Genomic DNA, 22,069 nt, shown 5'->3' on the forward strand with positions numbered 1-22,069 from the left:
AAAAATTCTCTTCTGTGCAAGAGTTCAAAATTTTCTTGTAAAATCTCCTGGTATTTTTATGTAGATTTTATGCAGATAGGTACACTTAAAAGTTTTTATGCCCTCAAGGAAGGGTCATTTTTTCTTTTCTGTATCAGGTAAATGATCTGAAGTATTTTGAAGTTAATAAAAGCTTGAGATACCCAAGAATTCTCTGAAGGTCCATCAAACATCTCTGAAGGGAAATGATCTATGCCACTGTACCTTTTTAGAGGAAACTATTAATAAAAAAAATTTTTTTAAATGTGTAATTCTTAGTTTCAAGAAGGTAAAACACTGTTGCGAATAGAAGAGTAGTACATGTAATACAACTAACAGTTCCAAAGATGCTCAGGGCCTGTTTGTCAGTAAAAGGTTACATAGTGATTCTGAAAAAAAGCTAATATATACAGATTAGCAGGTTTAAGAAACCATAATTTAGGGGTGCCTCGGTGGCTCAGTAGGTTAAGCAACTGACTCTTGATTTCGGCTCAGGTCACGGTATCATGTTTCATGAGTTGGAGCCCTGAGTCAGGCTCTGTGCTAGCAGTGCCAAGCCTGCTTGGGATTCTCTATCTCCCTCTCTCTCTCTGCACGGTCTCTCAAAAATAAATAAAACCTTTTAAAAAAAAAACCATTATTTTAAATATGCTTATGCAGGGCACCTGGGTGTCTCAGTCAGCTGAGTGTCCAACTCTTGATTTCAGCTTAGGTCAAATCCCCTAACAAGTCTGGGAGATCAAGCCCTGTGTCGGGCTCTGCACTAACATGGAGCCTCCTAGGGATTCTTTCTCCCCTCTTTCTGTCCCTCCCCTACTCATGCATTCTCTCTCAAATAACATTTTTAAAAAACAAAATATGCTTACACAGAATTTTAATGTATAAATTTAAAATATGCACCCATAAAAAACCAGAAAAGTTGCTTTAATATTCACAGATCTAAGTATACAATTGCAAATCCAAAAACACTAAGAATATATAAAATATATAATTCTATATAGCATTATTACAGTAAAGCAAAGATATCCCCTTCCAACTAGTAAATTTGAACTTATATTTAATTTAGAATATTTGAAAGAACATTATCTTATATCAAGTAAGTACCTTATCTACATACAAGGACCCAAGCACCAAAAGGCATAATCCTCTTACACTTCAAAATTCCCTAACCCTTGAGAGTTATATACATAGTAAAAGAGCCCAAGAAATATTCGGTAATCTATTATTTTGAAGAGATGCAGTTCCCTTGTATACTAGGATACATGTCGGGTTTCTATATTATTCTCTTGTGTAACCACTAAGAACAGAAAATGTATGGTAAGCATATTGCTTATGTAACAAAGCTCTAAGAACCAATGTAAAAGAGGACAAAATCTTGGTGCAAACTAAGTTTCCCATATATTATCTGTGATGGTGATTTAAAAATTTACCTCCAGCACTAGTCATCCTCCTCAGCCCTGCCCTAAAGCTCTAACTGCCTAATCTATTTGTACTTATGTCCAATGTCCAATTGTTTCCATGCTTAAAAGCAAGATGCACACAAGCATACACAAACACACACCAATATTCCCCATCTTTCTGCCAAAATCAATTCACCTTGCTACTTATTCTTCTGGGTACTAAATCTACCATCTTTGAATATTACTTTTTTTTTATTTTTTTTATTTATGGGGGGCAGGGGGACAGAGAGGGAAGGAGAAAGAATTCCAAGCAGGCTCCATGCTGCCCAACACGGTGATTGATTCCACAAACTGTGAGATCATGGCCTGAGCCAAATTCAAGAGTCAGATGCTTAACTGACTGAGCCACCCAGGGCCCCCATCTTGGAGTATCTTGCATTCACCTTCTTTCAAATCTAACATTGATCCCTGTGGAAAGAGGCAGTGTTACTGTTATCACTATAGAAAAAACAGCAGCAACTGCAACTATCATATGGAGTGCTTACTACAGGCTAGCTACCATTAGAAGCACTGGCTGAATCCTCATAAAAGCACTAAGAGTTAAGCATCATTATTCCCATTTTGAAGCTGATAAATCTGAGGCACAGAAAAGTTAAGGAGGTTGCCTATCATAGGGAGGTACTAGTGGTGGAGCCACAATTCAAACCCAAGCCTGGACTCTTATTCACCATTTGTCATACTAAACTGCAACAGTGCAAAGAATATTCAACTCGATGTCAGATCTGAGTTCTAACTCAGCTATTCACCAGCAGTGAAACTTCAGACAAATCCTAACTGCAGTGAAAGAAGTTCCTCAGTTAGAGTGTGACTAATAATATGGCCTGACTTGCCTACTTCAAAGATAGCAGTGAAAATTAAATGTGCAACTAATACAGCTAATTAAAATCTTATCTGTAATATTAGACCCACAGTTGTTACCTTCATATGCCCCTATTTTTAATACTGGCAACCTTATGCTTGGAATTCTAGACTTGGATCACTAACAATGTAGTATCAAAAAAAGGAAAAGCCTAAATCTTGTACCTATCAAGCAACCACATACAGAAGACCAACTGTTAATTTGCGATCTCCATTATTGTCAAGATTGCGCATCTCCAGGTAGGTATTTTCATGTAAAAAGGCTAGAAACGTGATAGCCTACAAATGAAATATTCCCTTACCAAATGATCATATTTGAAATGTAGTATCTCTTGGTTCTAAACACAATATTCAGTTTCCTGGATCTTTTAACTCAGAAGAAATGTATACTCCTGCAAGAATCTATAGCTCTGTATATCAAGTACTTCAATCATAGGATTTAAATCTAAAGGGCTTAAGCTAACAAACAAAAGAAACACACACACACAATTCTTAAAAGTGTAAAACCACCTATGGTTTCTGTAGTACTCTGCAGGGTCAGAATTGGAACCTCAAAACATTAACTTGCAAGAACTTCCTGCAAGCTCTTTTCTAAGGTAAAAAGGTCCCATCTCTTCTTTCAGCCTCATATTGCAAAAAAAAGTAAAGTTCACTACCTAGTAACAAAGAGGATAATTTAATTCAAGTAGCTAATCAACCATAAACCACAAAACATAAGCTTTATGTCTTGTTCACATGAATCTACTGCTACCAATATTAATATTTCCAGCCATCTTGGGAGAAGGGAGGAAATGGAGCAGGAATTCTATAGCTAAACATTTTTACTTAGCAACTTTTCATAACTAATTATGTAACTATTTTGCTACTTAGAGGAATAAAACAAAGTCAAGGACTCACAATTCAAAAGCTACATAAAATATGAAATAACGCACAAGGATTTTTATAAATAATTTATCCATTAAGTATGTCTGTCTACTTCCTTAAAGAAAATTCTAATGATTTACAGTTTACACTACAAGATTATTTACATAACAAATTATTCTCAGGGTGACTGGGTAGCTCAGTCGTTAAAGCATATGACTCGATCTCTGCTCAGGTCATGATCTCTGGGTTCTTGAGTTGAAGCCCCACATCACAATCTGTGCTGGTGGTACAGAGCCTGCTTGTATTCTCTCTCTCCCTCACTCTGCCCCTCCCCTGCTCACTCATATTCTCTCTCAAAATAAATCAACTTTTTAAAAAATGGCGGTGGGGGGGGAAGGTGGAGCTGGGCAGCTCAGTCCATCAAGTGGCCGACTCTTGTTTTCGGCTCAGGTCATGATCTCATTCATGAGTTTGAGCCCCACATCCTGCTCCAGCTGACAGTGCGGAGCCTGCTCAGGATCCTCTCTGTGCCCCTTCTCCACCTCTCAAAAATAAACAACACACACACACACACACACACACACACACACACACACACACACGGGCATGGGGCACTTGGCTGGCTGAGTCAGTGGAGCATACAACTCTTTTTTTTTTTTTTTNAATACACAGGCATGTATGTGTGTTTATGTGTGCATAGTTTTTATAGCAGCTTTTTGTAGTCACTAGAAACTGGAAACAACCCAAATGAGCTTGGAGAATTAATAAACTGTGGTATGCCCATACAATGAAATGCTGCTCAGCAATAAAAAGTATTATTAATATGCAAAAGATGGATGTGTCAAAGTCCATTGGGTTAAATAAAGACACCAGTCTCAAAAAGCTATATACTGCATGATTCCATTGTATGGAACTCTGGAAAAGAAAATTATGACAAAACACATCAGTACTTGCCAGAGACTAGAGGTGGGAAAAGAGGTGGACTAGAAAGGAACAGGAGAAAAATTTTTTGAGATGATGGAACTATCCTATATCTCCATTGTGATCATGTGTTTCCAAAACTCGCAGAACTGTACTCAAAAAGGGGTGTTTTACTGTAGGTGAATTATATCTTAGTTTCAAAATTTTATCAAACCACAGATGTGATTTTTTTTACTAAGTTTTTTTTTTCATTTTGTTTAAAGAACTTTTTTTTTTAATGTTTATTTAGAAAGGGAGGGAAAAGGAGAGAAGGAGAGACAGAGCGCACATCCGTGCGTAGGGGGAGGGGCAGAGAGAGGAGAGAGAATCCCAAGCAGGCTCCTCACTGCCAGCAGAGCTTGACACATGCAGGGCTCAGTCTCACAAACCGTGATATCAGGACCTGAGCTGAAATCAAGTCAGCCACTTAACTGACTGAGCCACCTAGGCACCCCAGACGTGACATAATCTTAATTACTGCTCTGAAAACCAAGACCAGATGCTGCTTAAACAACCATAGCAGTGCCTCTAAACCTTATTAGATATGCCTCCAGTTTGAAAACTCCTTTTCATTAACATTTTGCCTAGAAATCAAAATAGTATTTGTAAAGTACTTATAAATACTTTTTACTCCTAAGGGAATTTCCATTTATTTTTTAGGGGTGCCTGGCTGGCTCCGCTGGTAAAGCATGCAACTCTGAATCTTGTGGTGGTGAGTTCAAGCCCCACATTGGGGGCAGAATTTACTTAAAATAGTGTGTGTGTGTGTGTGTGTATTTATTTATTACATATATACATATATATGTATTTTTTAAAGAAAACTACCATATGCTTACATCCTAGTAGTATTTAAAAAAGTATTAAATTTGTCAAGGAGAGAATAAAACCTAAGCAATAAATATTAACATGAATCTTTTCCAGAATCATAATGGTCACAACAAATGAGTTCCTCTCCTAATTTTGGTTCAAGAACACAAAATTTCACTTCAATAAGAGATTATTGAAAAATATTAATATTTGCCTAGAATTTTTAAGTGCTTTCACTTAACTAGGCAGGACAGCAAAATGGTTAAGAGCTCAGGTTCAAGAAATCAACTATACGGGCAAGTTATTTAACCTCATTTTGCTTCAATCGTCTCATCAGTAAATCAGAATAATTATACCTACCTCTGGGAATAAGTCTAGACATATGAGTTAATACACATGTAATCATTTAGAATAGTGCCTGACATTAAGCCTCAGAATGATTAAAGCTAATATAAGTTGATAATAATAATCATGGGGCACCTGGGTGGCTCAATCGGTTGAGCGTCTGACTTTGGCTCAGGTCATGATCTCACAGTTCGTGGGTTCAAACCCCATGTCAGGCTCTGTAGTGACAGCCAGCTCAGAGCCTGGAGCCTGTTTCAGATTCTGTGTGTCTCTCTCTCTCTGACCCTCCCCTACTCACCTGTTTCTCTCTCTCAGAAATCATTTTACCTTGGACAAATCATTTTACCTTTATCACAATTCTGCCCTTTAAGGTAAGAGACCTAAATTCAATGCCCCAAACACCTATCTACCAATACCATTCTATGTTCCTATAATTTTACCTGAATTGCACTGAGTTACTTTGCAAAGAACATTAAGTATTACCCCTGTTGTACAGAAAAATCTAAGGCTCAAATTAAGTTAAATGACTTGCCCAAAGAGACAGTAAGGTGAAGGCAGAGCCAAGATGAGGATCTGCTGTTCTGAGATTTCGAAAACTTTGTTTGCTTCTAATATTTTGGCCCTCCATCAACTCCTTCCCTTCTGATGGACACAGGTATGACATACCAAAAACAAAACAATTAAAAAAAAAAATCCTCCTTGGGGCGCCTGGGTGGCTCAGTTGGTTAAGCGTCCAACTTCGGCTCAGGTCATGATCTCACGGTTCGTGGGTTCGAGCCCCGCGTCGGGCTCTGTGCTGACTGCCAGCTCAGAGCCTGGAGCCTGTTTCAGTCTGTGACTCCCTCTCTCTCTGACCCTCCCCTGCTCACGCTGTCTCTCTCTCTCTCTCCTAGAAATAAATAAAACATTTAAGAAAAAAAAAAATCCTCCTTGGGATGCCTGGGTGGCTCACTTGGTTAAGCCTCCAAATTCAGCTCAGGTCATGATCTCATGGTTTGTGAGTTCGAGCCCATATCAGCTCTCTGCTGTCAGCACAGAGCCTGCTTCAGATCCTCTATCCTCCCTACTCTGCCCCTCCTCCACTTGTGCACACTCTCTCTCTCCCTCTCTTTCTCTCAAAAATAAACATTTAGGGGTGCCTGGGTGGCTCAGTCAGTTAAGCCTCCAAATTTAGCTCAGGTCATGATCTCGTAGTTCATGAGTTCAAGCCCTGGGTTGGGCTCGGTGCTGATGGCTCAGAGCCTGAAGCCTGCTTCAGATTCTGTGTCTCCCTCTCTCTCCCTGCCACTCCCCTGCTCCTGCTCTGTCTCTCAAAAATAAACATTTAAAAAAATAAAAAATAAACATTAAAAAATCTTTAAATATTTTTAAACCCTCCAATTTATTCATCTTAAAAATTAAGCTATGCATGTGTTTGTGTGCTCCTGTTTCTGTATGTTTTATATCATAACTGAAAAAGGCAAAATGTTTTATCATGAAGTATATTACTTTATGAACAGAGGTAGAAAAATTAAAGATGATAAAGGGAGACACGTTCAACTAATGTTCACTAAAATTTTGTTAAAGTTTCAAGAATAGGTATAACATACATACAAAAAATGCACATAAATATGAAACTCAATGATTCTCATAAAACAGTTGCCTGAAGGCAATAATGAAAGCATCACCCAGGGGCACCTAGGTGGCTACGTCGGTTAAGCATCCAATTCTTGATTTCAGCTCAGGTCATGATCTTGCAGTTCAGGAGTTCAAGCCCAACATCAAGCTCAGCCCTGACAGTGCAGAGCCTGACTGGGATTCTCTCTCCCTCGCGCGCACACTCTCTCTCTCTCTGACCCTCCCCAACGCATGCATGTGTGAGTGCTCTCGCCCAAAAAAAAAAAAAAAACAGAAAAAAGAAAAAAAATCATCACCCAGATGAAGACATAGAATATTACCATCACCCCTAAAATCTCCCTTATGCTCACCACCAAGATAACCATTATTCTGATTTCCATCACCATCTACTAGTTTTGTCTGTTTTTTAAACTTTATAGATGGAATCACACAGTTTATTGTCTTATGAATGGGTCCTTTCATGTATACTTTTAATTCTTCTTTACACACACACAAAAAAAAAAATTTAGATTAGCCAGATAATAAACATTTGCAGGGTGGCTCAGTGGCTAAATATCCTACTTCAGCTCAGGTATGATCTTGCAGTTTGCAAGTTCACGCCCCATATCAGGCTCTGCTGTCAGCACCAAGCCCACTTCAGATTCTGTTCCTCTGCTCTCTGCCCTTCCCCTGCTTGTACGCTCTCTCTCAAGAATAAAACATTTTTTAAAAATTCTCTCAATACTACCAAATATTCCAATTGAAAGCATATATCATTCTCAAAGCAAACCATTTTTCAAGCAATAAAATATGTAAATACTGATTTATTTAAAGTCAAGTATAGCTGGTATTCCCTCTCTCCCCAATGAGATTTATATAAAATACAAATTCATTTAAGTTTTTATTTCAAATGCAGTCCTTAAAACCCATCACCTATTTCATCCATCCCCCTATGCCTCTGATAATTATAGAGAACAAATTGATGGTTAAGAGCCCCCAATGAGATTTCTAAGATAGAAATTTTTTGTTACTTTTAGTTGGACAAAACATAGACCCAAAACGTCTCAATAAATATTACTTCATCAGTAAAATCTGAATTGCAACTTTTTCCCCAGACAGGAAAAAAACACCATGAAGAGATTTCAGACCATAATTGTCTTAAAATTACATTCTTTAATGTTGTTCTTATACAGTGGTAAGAGCTATCGATTATTGCCAACACTGAACACACACACACACACAAAAGAAAAAGTCTGGTTTGCACTGGAATATATAATTCCAACAACATTTTGATAGCATTGCAACAAAATTTTTAGATAACTAAATGCATCTATTTTATCCTGGGATTTCTTCCTATGGCTTAATCTACATCTGCTTCATTGAGTCTATCCATAATCCATGCTATCCAACATGATAGCCACTAGCCATATATGGCTAAATTTAGTTCGTTGGTCAAACTAGCCAAATTTCAAATGCTCAGTATGTACTAGACAGTGCAGATACCAACTGTCAGAAGGATCAAAGGAAGTTCTACTGACCATCACTGGGGTTTTTTTTTTGTTTTTTTTTGTTTTTTTTTAATTTACTTCTGAAAGAGAGGGACAAAGAGAATAACAGAGAATCCCAAACAGGTCTCAAACTTAAACTGTGAGATCATGACCTGAGCTGATATCAGGAGTCAAGACTCAACCGAGCCACCCAGGCACCCCAGCACTGGTTCTACATAAGCTGTCTCATCTCCCACTCACCCCTAGCCCTTTACTAAGCTAAAATTAATATAAGAAACTTATGATCAATGACTAGTATGAATCACCAAATCCAGTTATTTCCTTAGCCCTCATTTTCCCTCATTTCACTCAAACTTAACTGATTATTGCTTAATTTGTAAATCCTCTCTTCTCTCCTTCCACTGTGCCTCATTACCCTAATTTTTAAAGTTTTAATTTTATCTTCTTCTGCCACCTCCTAAAAGTCAATCTTTGGCTCTTCTAGGTTCAAGATCATATGCAGATAAGGCCTATCTACCCTTCTTCCTACCATGAATTCTCTATCTCCAAGCTCCTGCAGGACATTTTTACTTATATATCCCCTGACCTCAATGTTAAATGTGTGAAGGACATCATTTCAATCCTTTTCCAAAACCAGCCCCTCCTCCCAATTTCACATTTCTCTACTATCACTATTCACGAAAACCGGTCACCAATTTTGAATTCCTGCTTTATTTCCTTTCAACTAGTTCACAAATGTTTGTCTATTTCCTTTAGGGTGTCAACTAGTAATCCTTTACTTTAATCTGGTCACCTGAATTACCACCTTGCCACCACCTCAATTCAGGTCCTTGTTACCTAATTTTGTGTACAGTACAGATTCTTCACTGTTTTCCAATCTTTGCCTGCTCCCAATTATGCACACTGTCACCAGACATAACTTCCCCAAAATTTCCTTTGATCTCAAAAAGCCCAAAAGAGCTCAGTTCGGAGAGTAAAAGAAAATTCAAACACCTTAATGATTTGATTTCAACAATTCATAGCCAATACACTTTACAAATTTGTCTTTGAATCTTTGATCTTCTATTCTGTCCTAGCTAGCAAAACCAAAACCATTCCCCAATCTCAGCTTTGTGTACTTTATCTATATAAAGCTGGGACTCTTCTGAGTCTCTACTATGCAATTGTTTGTTTTGTTTAAGTAAGCTGTATGCTCAAAGTGGTGTGTGATCTCATAACCCCGAACTCAGGAGTTGCATACTCTACCAGTGAGCTGGCCAGATGCCCCTCTTCAATGCAATTTTAATAGATTACTTTGTATACTAGGAAACTATCCATCTCAGCATCTCATACAGAGCACCCATTTTGAACAGACCTAAATGAACAGACCAGGACTAAGAAAGTCACAAATATGCATATTGGTTTAGCTTTAATATAAAAGCATCAATATTTGTTACATGCAATTCTATTCCCCAAGAATTTATTCTGCAGAACTATTTCTGTAGAAATAATACTCCTGTTGTTCAACAGTATAAAGTACAAGACAATCCATTACAGACACTTCTGAAAATTTTTGAAAAAAAAGACAAAGAAAAATCCCTAGATGTCAATCAATAAGGGACTAGGATAATGGTAGGCTGTCTACAAAAAGCTTAAAAAAAAAAAAAAAACTATATAGGGGTTGCCTTGCTGGCTCAGCTGGTGGTCCATGCAACTCCTGATCTTGGGATGGTGAGCTAGAGCCCCACACTGGGTGTACAGATAATGTAAACATACTTAAAAAATTTAGGGGCACCTGGGTGGCTCAGTCAGTTAAGTGTCCAACTCCTGATTTTAGCTTAGGTCATGATCTCACAGTTTGTGTTCAAGCCCCACATCGGGCTCTGAGCTGCCAGTGCAGAACCTATTTGGGATTCTCTCTCTCTCCCTCCCTCCCTCTCTGCCTCTCTCTCTCTCTCACACACAAAAATAAATGTTAAAAAAAATAAATACCATACAGTCTTTAAAAATAGGTATACCTATGGGGCGCCTGGGTGGCTCAGTCGGTTAAGCATCCACCCTCGGCTCAGGTCATGATCTCTCAATCCGTGAGTTCAAGCCCCGCCATCAGGCTCTGCGCTAACAACTCAGAACCTAGAGCCTGCTTTGGATTCTGTGTCTCCCTCTCTTTCTCTGCACCTCCCCAGCTCGCACTCTGTCTCAAAAATAAACATCAAAAAATGTTTTTAATGGATATACTTAGGCGCATGTGGGTGGCTCAGTGGGTTAAGCATCCAACTTTGGCTCAGGTCATGATCTCAAGGTTTGTGGGTTAAAGCCCCGCATCAGCCTGTGTGCTAATAGCTCAGAGCCTGGAGCCTGCTAGGGATTCTGTCTCCCTCTCTCTGTCCCTCCCCCACCTACACTCTGTCTCTTTCCCAAAACTGAATAAACATTAAAAAAATATTTTAAAAAATAAACACACCTCTCAGACAAATCAAGATGTCAACGTCTATTAAATCTAAACACCTACTAAGTACGTGGTATTTGTTAAATTCTCTATTTTTCTCGATTTTTGAAATACTTAAATTTTCACTTTTTTTAATGTTTATTTTTTGAGAGAGAGTAAGCAGGGGAGAGGCAAAGAGAGAGCAGGACAGGAGATCTGATGCAGGCTCTGTGTTGACAGCAGAGAACCCGATGTAGAGCTCAAACTCAAGAACTGAAAGACCATGACCTGAGCCAAAGTCAGACATTGAACAGAATAAGCTAGCCAGGTGCCCTAAATTTTACTTTTAAAAAAAAAGGAAAGGCAGGATATGGAATTTAGAAACAGAGGAGAATGGGCTTTGTAGACTTCTATAGGGTATTTTTTTTTTTTTTGGACAGGCTTGTTATTTTTTACTATAAAACTCCAAACTAAAAAGCCCCCATAAACCTTAGTAGTACCTACCTTTATTACCTTGATTGCTCATCAACTTTAATCTTATTCTTTAAAAAAATAGTTAAGTACAAATGCCTTACTCCAGAAATGTAAAATTTAATGTGTAGAAAACGAAGAACACATATTGATAGGCTCACTCTATCTAATCTCTTAAACTCTAAAAGATATATTACATAGATCTTCTTAAATATCACAATTAGTATATAAACTTACAGTGGCTCAACTCCCAGCTGTGTATTAATATCAAACCCCAAAGAGGCTACATCATAAAAGTCATTTATCTCAATATCTTCCAGTTCTAGGGCACCTGGCTGGCTCCTCTGATAAAACCCCAGGATCAAGAGCTGCATGTTCTAAATTCAAGCCCCACAGTGGGTACAGAGATTACTTAAAAATAAAATCTTAAAATAAACCTCCAGTTTATTTTACATGTATAAACTTGTATCAAATTACATGCATAAAATCCTATCACCTCTGAATTGCTATAATCCTACTTGATATTTACTACACACACCACTACAGAACTTGCTCAAGTCCACATGGCAAGTCAGCAAGAGAAGTAGGAATTCAGGCTGAGTCCTGTGTTTAGGATTCACAGAATCTGATTTTTCCCTTTCAAAGCATCATTCATAATTCTCAATCAGCTCATCAGCAAGAAGAAAATTAGATGGAAGTTTTTAGTGTTTAAATTTGATCAAAACTCAATCTCAGTCATAATGGAGTTTACAATGAAAAAGTTCAAATAAGTTTGTTTGCCCCATTCCTCCCCTACCACTTTCTACAATTTCCACTGTGCTTAGGAACTAGAGCCAGTTAACTAACCGCTTTCTCACTGGCGACTATGATTTAAGCCCTCATAAGACACCCAATGAAAACTAAAGACATTAAAATGCATTTTAAAATAGCAATCTTTCCTAATCATAAGAGTAATACATGCTCCTAGAAAACTACAGAAGGATATGAAGCAGAAAACAGACTATCCACCAGCCAGAAATTAATCACAATATTTCTATTCCTATCTTTCCAGGGTCTCTCTTATTTATAAAAGCATATTAGTCCACTTACTAAACAGGATATTAAGTACAGCTGAACAAAAGGGAAATAACATAGTAGTTCTTTGAAAGACTAATTTTCTTCAGGGTTTTCTAAGCCAAAACCACATAAAATATGGAACTGGAGAAAATGAGACAAATGAGAAGAATCTATGTGCTCCTTTTAATTCACCCCATGGCTAACCACTGAGTCCATGTTTCAAGAACTACACTGTATACCCAAAGACTAACTAATGTTTCCTTAAGTAGCAGCCTACTGCATAAATCTCTCACTCACATACACACATACACACACACACACACACCAGATCTTGACAGTAAAAAGGGCACACATAGTTAAAGGAATTAAATCAAGACTGATTTTTTTTGTTGCCTCAATACTATTCTTAGCAGAAGGCAAAATATCTGAAAGACTGAAAAAAATTAAAAAATTAAACATATGGAAGGTTGATGTAAAATTAATGACCTCTCCAAATAAAAATTTTGTGCACATCAGATGAAAGAACAATCTAACTACAGGTTTTATAACACTATTACATATATATTTACACATGTAAATAAGTAAAAGTTTAAACAGTCCATAAATACTGTGTACTGGGCAGCACAGAAGTGCTGGGGAGTGAGGGAAAACAGCCATCAATACTTAACTTCTGTAGGGCTTACAGTCTACCTCTTTAAATATGATGTCAAACACTATGCATGTGGCCTCAAATGAATGGAAATCACATAAGTTATCAAATTACGCTCTCAAATCCTTGAGGGTCTAAGAATATATGTGAAAGTACCTTATAAATCATAAAATTTAAAGAGAGATACCCAGGGTGCCTGGGTGGCTCAGTCAGTTGGGCGTCCAACTTCAGCTCAGGTTTGAGCCCCGCCTAGGGCTCTGTGCTGACAGCTAAGAGTACGGAGGCTGCTTTGGTTTCTGTGCCTCCCTCTCTCTCTGCCCCTCCCCTGCTCACACTCTGTCCCTCAAAAATGAATAAACGTTTAAAAAATATTTTTTTAAGAGACACCTAGCCTTTTTTCCAAAGTACTGTATACAGCAATCATCTTCAGTGTAAATCTCATTTTTTTAAACTGGCAAAAAATAATCACACAAATTCACTTTTCACAATCTCTAAGACCTTAATATTATTTTTTCTATGACAATGACCCATATGAAATAACTGAAATTAAGTTCCCCAGGATGGGAGGAGAAAGGGAGACTCATTTTTCTAGTACAAAAAGCATTTCCTGATTTCATAACTTGGGGGGGCTGGGGGGTGGGAAGGGGCACAAATCAAAAGCAACTTATTCAAACTTAATCAAGTTATTTTTTAATCTAAAATTCACCATAGAACGTTTCAGCCCAATAAAGCATTTTTTAAAAGTTATAGGTTCAGGCTCTTCCAAATGGAGTTTATAGTGACATGTTAATTGTGGTATTTTGCAAGCAAAGGAAAGTAGCAATTATTCATCCCTTCCCTCAGTCTCTAAGCTCTTAGAAAACAGAGCTATGTTATAACCAAACTACTTTCCATAAAGCACACTTTTTTAAATGTTTGTTTATTTTTGAGACAGAGAGAGAGTGTGAGCAAGGGAGGGACAGAGAAAGAGGGAGACACAGAATCTGAAACAGGCTCCAGGCTCTGAGCTGTCAGTACAAAACCTGATGCGGGGCTTGAACCAATGAACTGTGAGATCATGACCAGAGCCAAAGTCGGACACCTAACCAACTGAGCCACCCAGGCACCCCTCCATAAAGCACATTTTAAAATATACTTTCCATAAAACACACTTTCCATAAAGCACAACACCAATTCTTCAAATCTAAGAGGAATAAACTACTTAGACTGTTTCCCATCCTATGATTTTCCCTTTGGAATTCAACTACCTTAACAATGACAAAATGTATCAAACCGTACTTTGAACAATGTTTATGTTTGCCCTTATTGCAGATAGGACTCTCAAATGCATGGGACACTTTAAAGACTATCATAATCCAATTAGGCTGGACGATCTGCAGAACCAGAGGAAATGCCCAAAAACAACCATCCATAAAGGCCAATGTTAAATCTTACGTCTAAAGAAGTGATATGTGTTAGTTTTCTTTGCTTATATTTTATAAGGTACACAATAACCTATTAGCATATGTATTTTTTGTAAATTAAATACTTAAGAGTTAAGGATTAATGCTTAAAACTTTTTTTTACTGATGGGAGAATCAAGAAGTTTAGAGAGACCACTGGACTAACATATTCTATCACTGCACTTTCATTTTTACCTGCCCCATCCACAGAGTTAAACTGTAGAGGCTAAGACCTGATGCTGAAAAATAGAGCAAAAGGAAAACTATTCCCAAGCTGTTTTTAAATTCCCACCAACAGGGGCGCCTGGGTGGCTTAGTCGGTTAAGCGTCCGACTTTCGCTTAGGTCATGATCTCGCAGTTCGTGGGTTCGAGCCCCGCGTCGGGCTCTGTGCTGACTGCCAGCTCCGAGCCTGGAGCCTGTTTCAGTCTGTGACTCCCTCTCTCTCTGACCCTCCCCTGCTCACGCTGTCTCTCTCTCTCTCCTAAAAATAAATAAAACATTTAAAAAAATAAATAAATAAATAAATTCCCACCAACAAGCTAAGACATAATAAATCACTAGCAAGAATATAAGAAACTGGACACTAAAATAACTGTTGGTGGGACTTTATTTTTTTTAATGTTTTATTTCTGAGAGAGGGAGAGAGAGAGCACGAGCGGGGGAGAGGCAGAGAAAGAGTGAGACACAGAATCCCAAGCAAGCTCCAGACTCCCAGCTGTCATCACAGAACCCATTGCAGGACTAGGACTGGAACTCACAAACGGTGAGATCAGGACCTGAGCCGAAGTTAGACGCTTACCCAACTGAGCCACCCAAGCACTCCTGTCGGTAGGACTTTAAAATAGGCATCCTGGGTACCTGACTGTCTTAGTCGGTTAAGTATCCAGCTTCAGCTTAGATCATGATCATGATCTCACTGCTTGGGAGTTTGAGCCCCACGTCAGGCTCTGTGCTGAAAGCTTGGAGCCTAGAGCATGCTTCAGATTCTGTGTCTCCCTCTCTCTCTTAGCCCCCACCTCCATCAAAAATAAACATTAAAAAAATTTTTTTAAACACACGAACTCTTTGACAATGTATGCCCACTTTTAGAAATTTAGCCTATGGATATAGTAGCACAATCGTATAAAAAAGGTCCAAAGGAATTCATGACAGCACTGTTTTAAGAGAAAAATTGAAAACGTCCATTTACAGGAAATTGATGCATCTGTATCACAGAACACTAAATAACCATTAACAGAACACCAATTTGACATGGAAAGTTGTTCTTCTTAAAGTATTCTGTAGATAATGTGTAAGAAAAAAGGAAAATACCAAACATTACATCTAAGTGGAATTAAGGGTTATCTCTACTTCATTCTCCTGAGTTACAATTTTCTTCTTTGTAGGATCCCCCCTACAATGACTACGTACTTACAGCTTTCATAATCAGAAACAACTTGATTTTGAAATTAAAAATTAGACTAAGGGGCGCCTAGACGGCTCAGTCAGTTGAGCATACAACTTTGGCTCGTCAGTTCTCGCCCTGCGTCAGGCTCTGTGCTGACAACTCTGTGCCTACTGCAGATTCTGTGTCTCCCTCGCTCTCCCTCCTGTGCTCACACTCTGTCCCTCTCTCTCAAAAATAAACATGAAAAAAAATTTAAACAAATAAACTTTTTTTTAATGTAAACTTAAAACCCAGAAAATAAATCAGGAGCTCTTGCTACTATCTTTAATAACAAAACCATTCTAAGTATTGTGTGAAGACACAAATAGGTACAAAATAGATCCAGGCCTGGACATATTCAAGATGATGCTTGTAGTAGTCCGCATCAAGACAATACCTCTGTAGTTAACAAATAGTCATTTAAGGGAAAAGAGTGCTTAAGAACATTTGCATAAATCTATGATTTACCTTTGTTCATCAAACCAACTATTTATAACAGAGCTACAACGTACTTTACCCTTAACAAAATAGCTTTTACTTAACCCAACTTCATAATCTCCTTGCAGTTTTTGTTTTATGCTTTACTATCTTAGATAATCATCCTGACTACAAACCCAGACACCATGTCCCTAAGCAATTGCTTCAAAGTTTTACAACTCAAGAAAACTCAAGTTTTACAACTGTTGCAATCCAGTATATAAACATATTAAAAAATTCCCCAAATCAATACGTTTATCATTTGCAATGTGCGGATATTTTTTCTTTTAATGTCTTTTTTTTTTTTTTAATCACCACATTGATGGGACACCTTGTGGTGCCTCATCCAATCAAGCATCAGACTCTTGATTTTAGCTCAGGTCAGGATCTCACAGTTGTGAGATTCAGCCCTACATCAGGTTCTGTGCTGACAGTGTGGAGCCTGCTTAGGATTCTCTGCCTCTGCACCTCTCTCTAACTAAAATCAAATCAAATCACCACACTGACATCTTTACCCTGTGTTGTTGCCAACAGCCATTCAGAAATAGTCCTAAACTTCACACAGAATATATATATTAAACTCCTTCCACCACCGCTCCAACATAATAAAATGGGTGAAATCTAGTAAATCTATTCCAAGTACAACTGTGAGATATCCCTGATCCCTCTCTGAAGTTCCTGTCGCACTGTGACTATTCCTATTGGCAGACAGGATGCAAGTGCAAAAAGGTTTCTCTAGGTGGACTACAGAAGCAGAAATCTTTTCTATTGCCTTGTTAGTGACATTAGTAATTTCTGCACCTGCCAAGACATACTAGGTTTACCACTGCTCCACAGGCCAACTCTTCCAAGAAAATAAAATAGGATTCTAATATATCATACCCTTACATTTTCAGATTGTTTTTCATATACACCATTCCATTTTATCTCCACAACAGAGATAAATAAAGTATTATTCTTTCTTTCATTAATGAAGAATTTAAAGTTCAGAGGGGTTATGTGGCTTGCCAGAAACAACACATTGCCAGAAACAACACATCTAACAAGGAACACAACTCAAGCCTGAACCTAGGATTCACTTGCCTACCCATTCTCATACTACAATTTTCATTTTGAACATTTAATCAAATAGGAACTTAAAAGCTATGTTAAGTTTCTAGATACAAGGGGCACCAGGCTGGCTCATTCAGTAGAACATGCCACTCTTCATCTCTTGATCCTGAATGAGAGCCCCTCGGTGGGCAAAGAGTTTACGTAATAAAAAAATACACATATATTTTTTTAAAGTTTCTAGATACAGGGATACCTGGGTGGCTCAGCCAGTTAAGCATCTGATCTCAGGGTTCCTAAACTCAAGCTCCGCATGCATCTCTCTGCTATCAGCACAGAGGGATACTCTGTCCCTCTCTCTGCCCCTCCCCCACTCACACTCTCAAAAATAAACATTTTTTTAAAAAGCTTCTAGGGGCGCCTGGGTGGCTCAGTCGGTTAAGCGTCCGACTTCAGCTCAGGTCATGATCTCACGGTTCGTGGGTTCGGGCCCCGCGTCAGGCTCTGTGCTGACTGCCAGCTCAGAGCCTGGAGCCTGTTTCGGATTCTGTGTCTTCCTCTCTCTCTGACCCTCCCCTGCTCATGCTGTCTCTCTCTCTCTCTCAGAAATAAATAAAACATTAAAAAAAAAAAAAAAGCTTCTAGATACAAAAGTGAAGATGAAAGCATTGTATCAATATAAGTATCAAAATAAAGATTTTAAGACAGCAATGAATGTTAATTTTGGTAGCCTCTAAAATTATTAGGAATTCTACTTGAATCCAATACGGATTTGATCTCACAGTTTGTCTTAAGTGAATGTTTCACTGATTATAAAATTACATATAAAATTCACCATAGAAAATTATAGAATTGGGTGGCCCATAAGAAACAACTATGCACATAAATTACACAAACTTCCCCAAACCATTCTTAATCTTGTGGCTTCACACTAAATTATGAAGTTCCTTATGTGAAATCCATTTTGATTTCAACACTAAGTGACTTACAAAAGCATAAGCATGTTGTTTCTGCATACTTACAACATGCACTCAATTTCCAGAGCACTTTTGGACAATATGTACGATCCATAAGCTAAAAATAAAACCCAAAAATTTTTAATTTTATTATTAAAAAATTTCACCTACCTATGTAAGATGAATACAAAATAAGATAATTAAATTACAAATTATTAAAGATTTGCAGAGGAGCGCCTGTTAGAGCACACAACTGTTGTTCTTGGGGGGTCACAAGTTCAGGCCCCATGCTGGGTGTAGAGCTTACTTAAAAAAATATATATTTTTGTTTTTTGGTACAAAAAAGATGATTTTATTAAAGCACAGGGACAGGACTCATGGGCAGAAAGAGCTGCCTATAATATTTCTTAGGAAAAAAAAAGAAAAAAAGACTTGCAGAATCTGGCTGAGGAAACTACTTGAGATCAACAAGTATAGGCCTTTAATTGCATAGATGAGAAAACAGAGATCCAGAGAAGTGACATTCCTAACAGCAGTCACAGTCAATGACAGAATCTGTCATCTACAGCTTTCTGTTTTTCTAAATATCTCTGCATCCAATAAAATGTTACTAAAAAGGGCCACTACACCTAAAAAAAAAGTTAAGACGCATTTAAGACTGAAAAATGGGGGACAGGGTAGTTTACACTGACAGTCTTAAAAATGGACCAAAAAAAAAAAAAAAAGCTGTTTTCTAAAGATTTCATTTTTAAGTAATCTCTATACCCAATGTGGGGCTCAAACTTACAACCCTGAGATCAAGAGTTACACGCTCTACCAACTAAGCTAGCCAGGAGCTCCTGGAATATAGAACCTCTTGAAGGAATTGCAAAGTTCCAAACCACATGGGCTAAAAACTGGCTCTTTAAGGGGCGCCTGGGTGGCTTAGTCGGTTAAGCGTCCGACTTTCGCTTAGGTCACAATCTCGCGGTTCGTGGGTTCGAGCCCCGCGTCGGGCTATGTGCTGACTGCCAGCTCAGAGCCTGGAGCCTGTTTCAGTCTGTGACTCCCTCTCTCTCTGACCCTCCCCTGCTCACGCTATCTCCTAGAAATAAATAAAACATTAAAAAAATTAAAAAAAAAACTGGCTCTAATCCAATGCAAGGTATCAAGTAGCTTTTAATAACTAATGTTATCAACCACCATAACTGTTTCTTTCCAATTTTAAATACTATCCATTTGCTAAACAAATATCTAAGAGCACAACATATGCTAAGAACTATGCTAGGTACTGAAGACACCAAAAAAACAAAACAGAGAGAGCCTCTGGTTCTTAAATTGGATAACTGGATACACTTCTCTAAAATACTACTCCATTATTTGACAGGATATTTACCAAACTCCTTCACTACTCTACATAACTGTAACATTTTCTGCCAATTCTTCCAAATTTAAATCGAACCTCACCACACCCCTGGTGCAATATGAATACCTCTTGGGTAATTCATTATTCCACTTTTCCACAGAACGTGTTAATCAGAACTACAAAAGAATTAAAAACTGACTTTACCAGGCACCTGGGTTGCTCAGTTGGTGAAGCATCCAACTGGTTTCAGCTCAGATCACGATGTCACGGTTCATGGGTTCAAGCCCTACCCTGCATCCGGCTCTGAGCCAGCAGTGCTAAGCCTGCTTGAGATTCTCTCTCCCTCTCTCTGCCCTTCCCCCGTGCATGCTCTTGTGAGCAAGCTCTCAATAAACTTTTTAAAGAAATTTTTTAAAACTGACCTTACCATTCTTCATGGCCTGGGGCAAGTTTCAAGAACTTTTCACAATCCACAATAAACCTTCCTGGTGCACAACCCTCATCTCAAATGACTGGTAACTCACCCACCTTACCCTCACTTTACTAGAAACCTGAGTCAGATGGTTTAGAAGCAACCATGATGTTGAGACGTTGGGAAGCACATCCCATGGACTCCTTTGTGAACCAGAAGTAGACTTACTGCTTCTCACTCTTTTTTTCCCCATGGATCTTTTGATGTATCTCTAGATATACCTCCAGTCAGGCAGCATCTAATTTTATCAAGTGTGTTCCCAAAGACTTGCACAAATAACTTCTGGCAACAAATCTGATTCCCCTATCTAAATCTATTATATTTTAAGAGATGCTCAATTTTCAGGTTTAGGTTTCTCAGGCTTCCCCTTCTTCCCTGTAAGAATTAAAGCTCTATAAAGAATTAAAAGCACTCTTAGAAGTCCTAATTAATGGGACTCTTCTGGAATACCAAAAGTGACCTAAAGCTGACTTTCACAGGTTCACAAACCTGGCTGACCAGAATCATTCGGGGAGCTTCGTAAGGATGGATTCCCATGCCTCCCCCGCAAAGATTTTTATTCAACAGGTCCTGCATAGAGCTTAGGAATCAATATTTAAGACAGTCCATGTTATTTCTGATGACTGTTTAGGTAACCACTGAACTAAAAAACTTGGCCTACAAGCTGCAAAACATGGGTTCTCTCAGGGCTTGCTATTAACTACAAGTGGGGCTGTACCACGATGCTTGTCACTTGAACCGCTCTGGGTCACCTGAATATGAGGGAGGTAATTAGACCTAAAAGAGGCCTTCACAGGCAGCCAATTTAAAATTCTGGAATCCTCCAAATTTAGTTTAATACCACATATTATACTGGGTTTACTCAAAACTGCCATTCTGTAAACTCTGTGACCCACCAAAGTCACAGCCTCCAGTAGGCAAGACTTTTTGCATGCTACCAACCCACCTTACTTGGATCTCAGAGCAAAAATAACACAGATCATGTCTCTCACCCTACAGAAACAGCCTTTAACCTGAAAGAATAAAGTCCTTATCACCTCTCCAAGTACAAATCACAAATGTTTAACGTAAAAAATTATTTCATGTAATTCAATCCAAGCCTTGGATGGCATCACCGACCACATTATGAGAAACGAAGTTGAACCTCAACTAGAAGAGTACACACGGTATTTTTCGTTGGGCAAAATTAGATTCCATCAGATAAAGTGGATGTCAAGATATTAAACCAATCAAGAACTTAGGCCTCAGGCTGGAGAAGACACCTGAACATCAACAGCTAGCAGCAGTGCAAAACTCACAGACAAGATAGACCCCAGAGAAGTTTATTAAAGTGCCTATAAAATTTACCCCATTATTTTGAGTTAAGTTTTCCAGCCCAAAGTACAAGCAACAGTGTTATCACAGGGATCCGAAGCAAAACAATTTCCACTTGAGAAATAACAATCTTTCGCAGAGCTGTCTGACCCAAGTGTTCCCCGAGCTCTCAGCCGCCTCCGAACCATCCTTCCCACCCAAGTACTACCAGGTCAGGAGGATGCCCTGCTGCACAGGCAGTCGGCCACTCCTCCTTCCCACAAGTCTCAGGCCCTCACCGCTCGCCTCAGGGGCTCCGCTGGCCCCCGACCTCCGGTCTCTCGCCACAGTGGACTCCCACAGACCCGGTCGGGAACCGGGGGGTGGGGGGTATACACTCACCTCCCGGGGGTCCATGGGCACTTCCCCGGACGCTCCGAGGGGAGCACTTCACACCCCTAGCCCCATGGGCCCGTCCGCAGCAGGTCCGGGATGGCCGCCCGGGCCTGGGACCCCGCCTCCCCCGCGCCGAGGGTCGGGCCGAGCGGGACAGGGCCGCTGCGCTCCCCCTGCCCACGCCTCCCCCTGGCGGCCGCGGCCGCCGCCC

The 22,069-nt window shown here is 39.0% G+C and overlaps 1 protein-coding gene across 5 annotated transcripts in view; it reads right to left on the reverse strand.

Annotated features, from left to right (window-relative positions):
- The window catches only part of MTMR3 (myotubularin related protein 3), a 141,823-nt gene that overhangs the window by 119,296 nt on the left and 458 nt on the right, over positions 1-22,069 (reverse strand). The window lies entirely within an intron of this gene.

This window comes from Crocuta crocuta, unplaced genomic scaffold, assembly GCF_008692635.1.
Source record: "Crocuta crocuta isolate KB4526 unplaced genomic scaffold, BGI_CrCroc_1.0 scaffold348, whole genome shotgun sequence".
Lineage (NCBI taxonomy): Eukaryota > Metazoa > Chordata > Mammalia > Carnivora > Hyaenidae > Crocuta > Crocuta crocuta.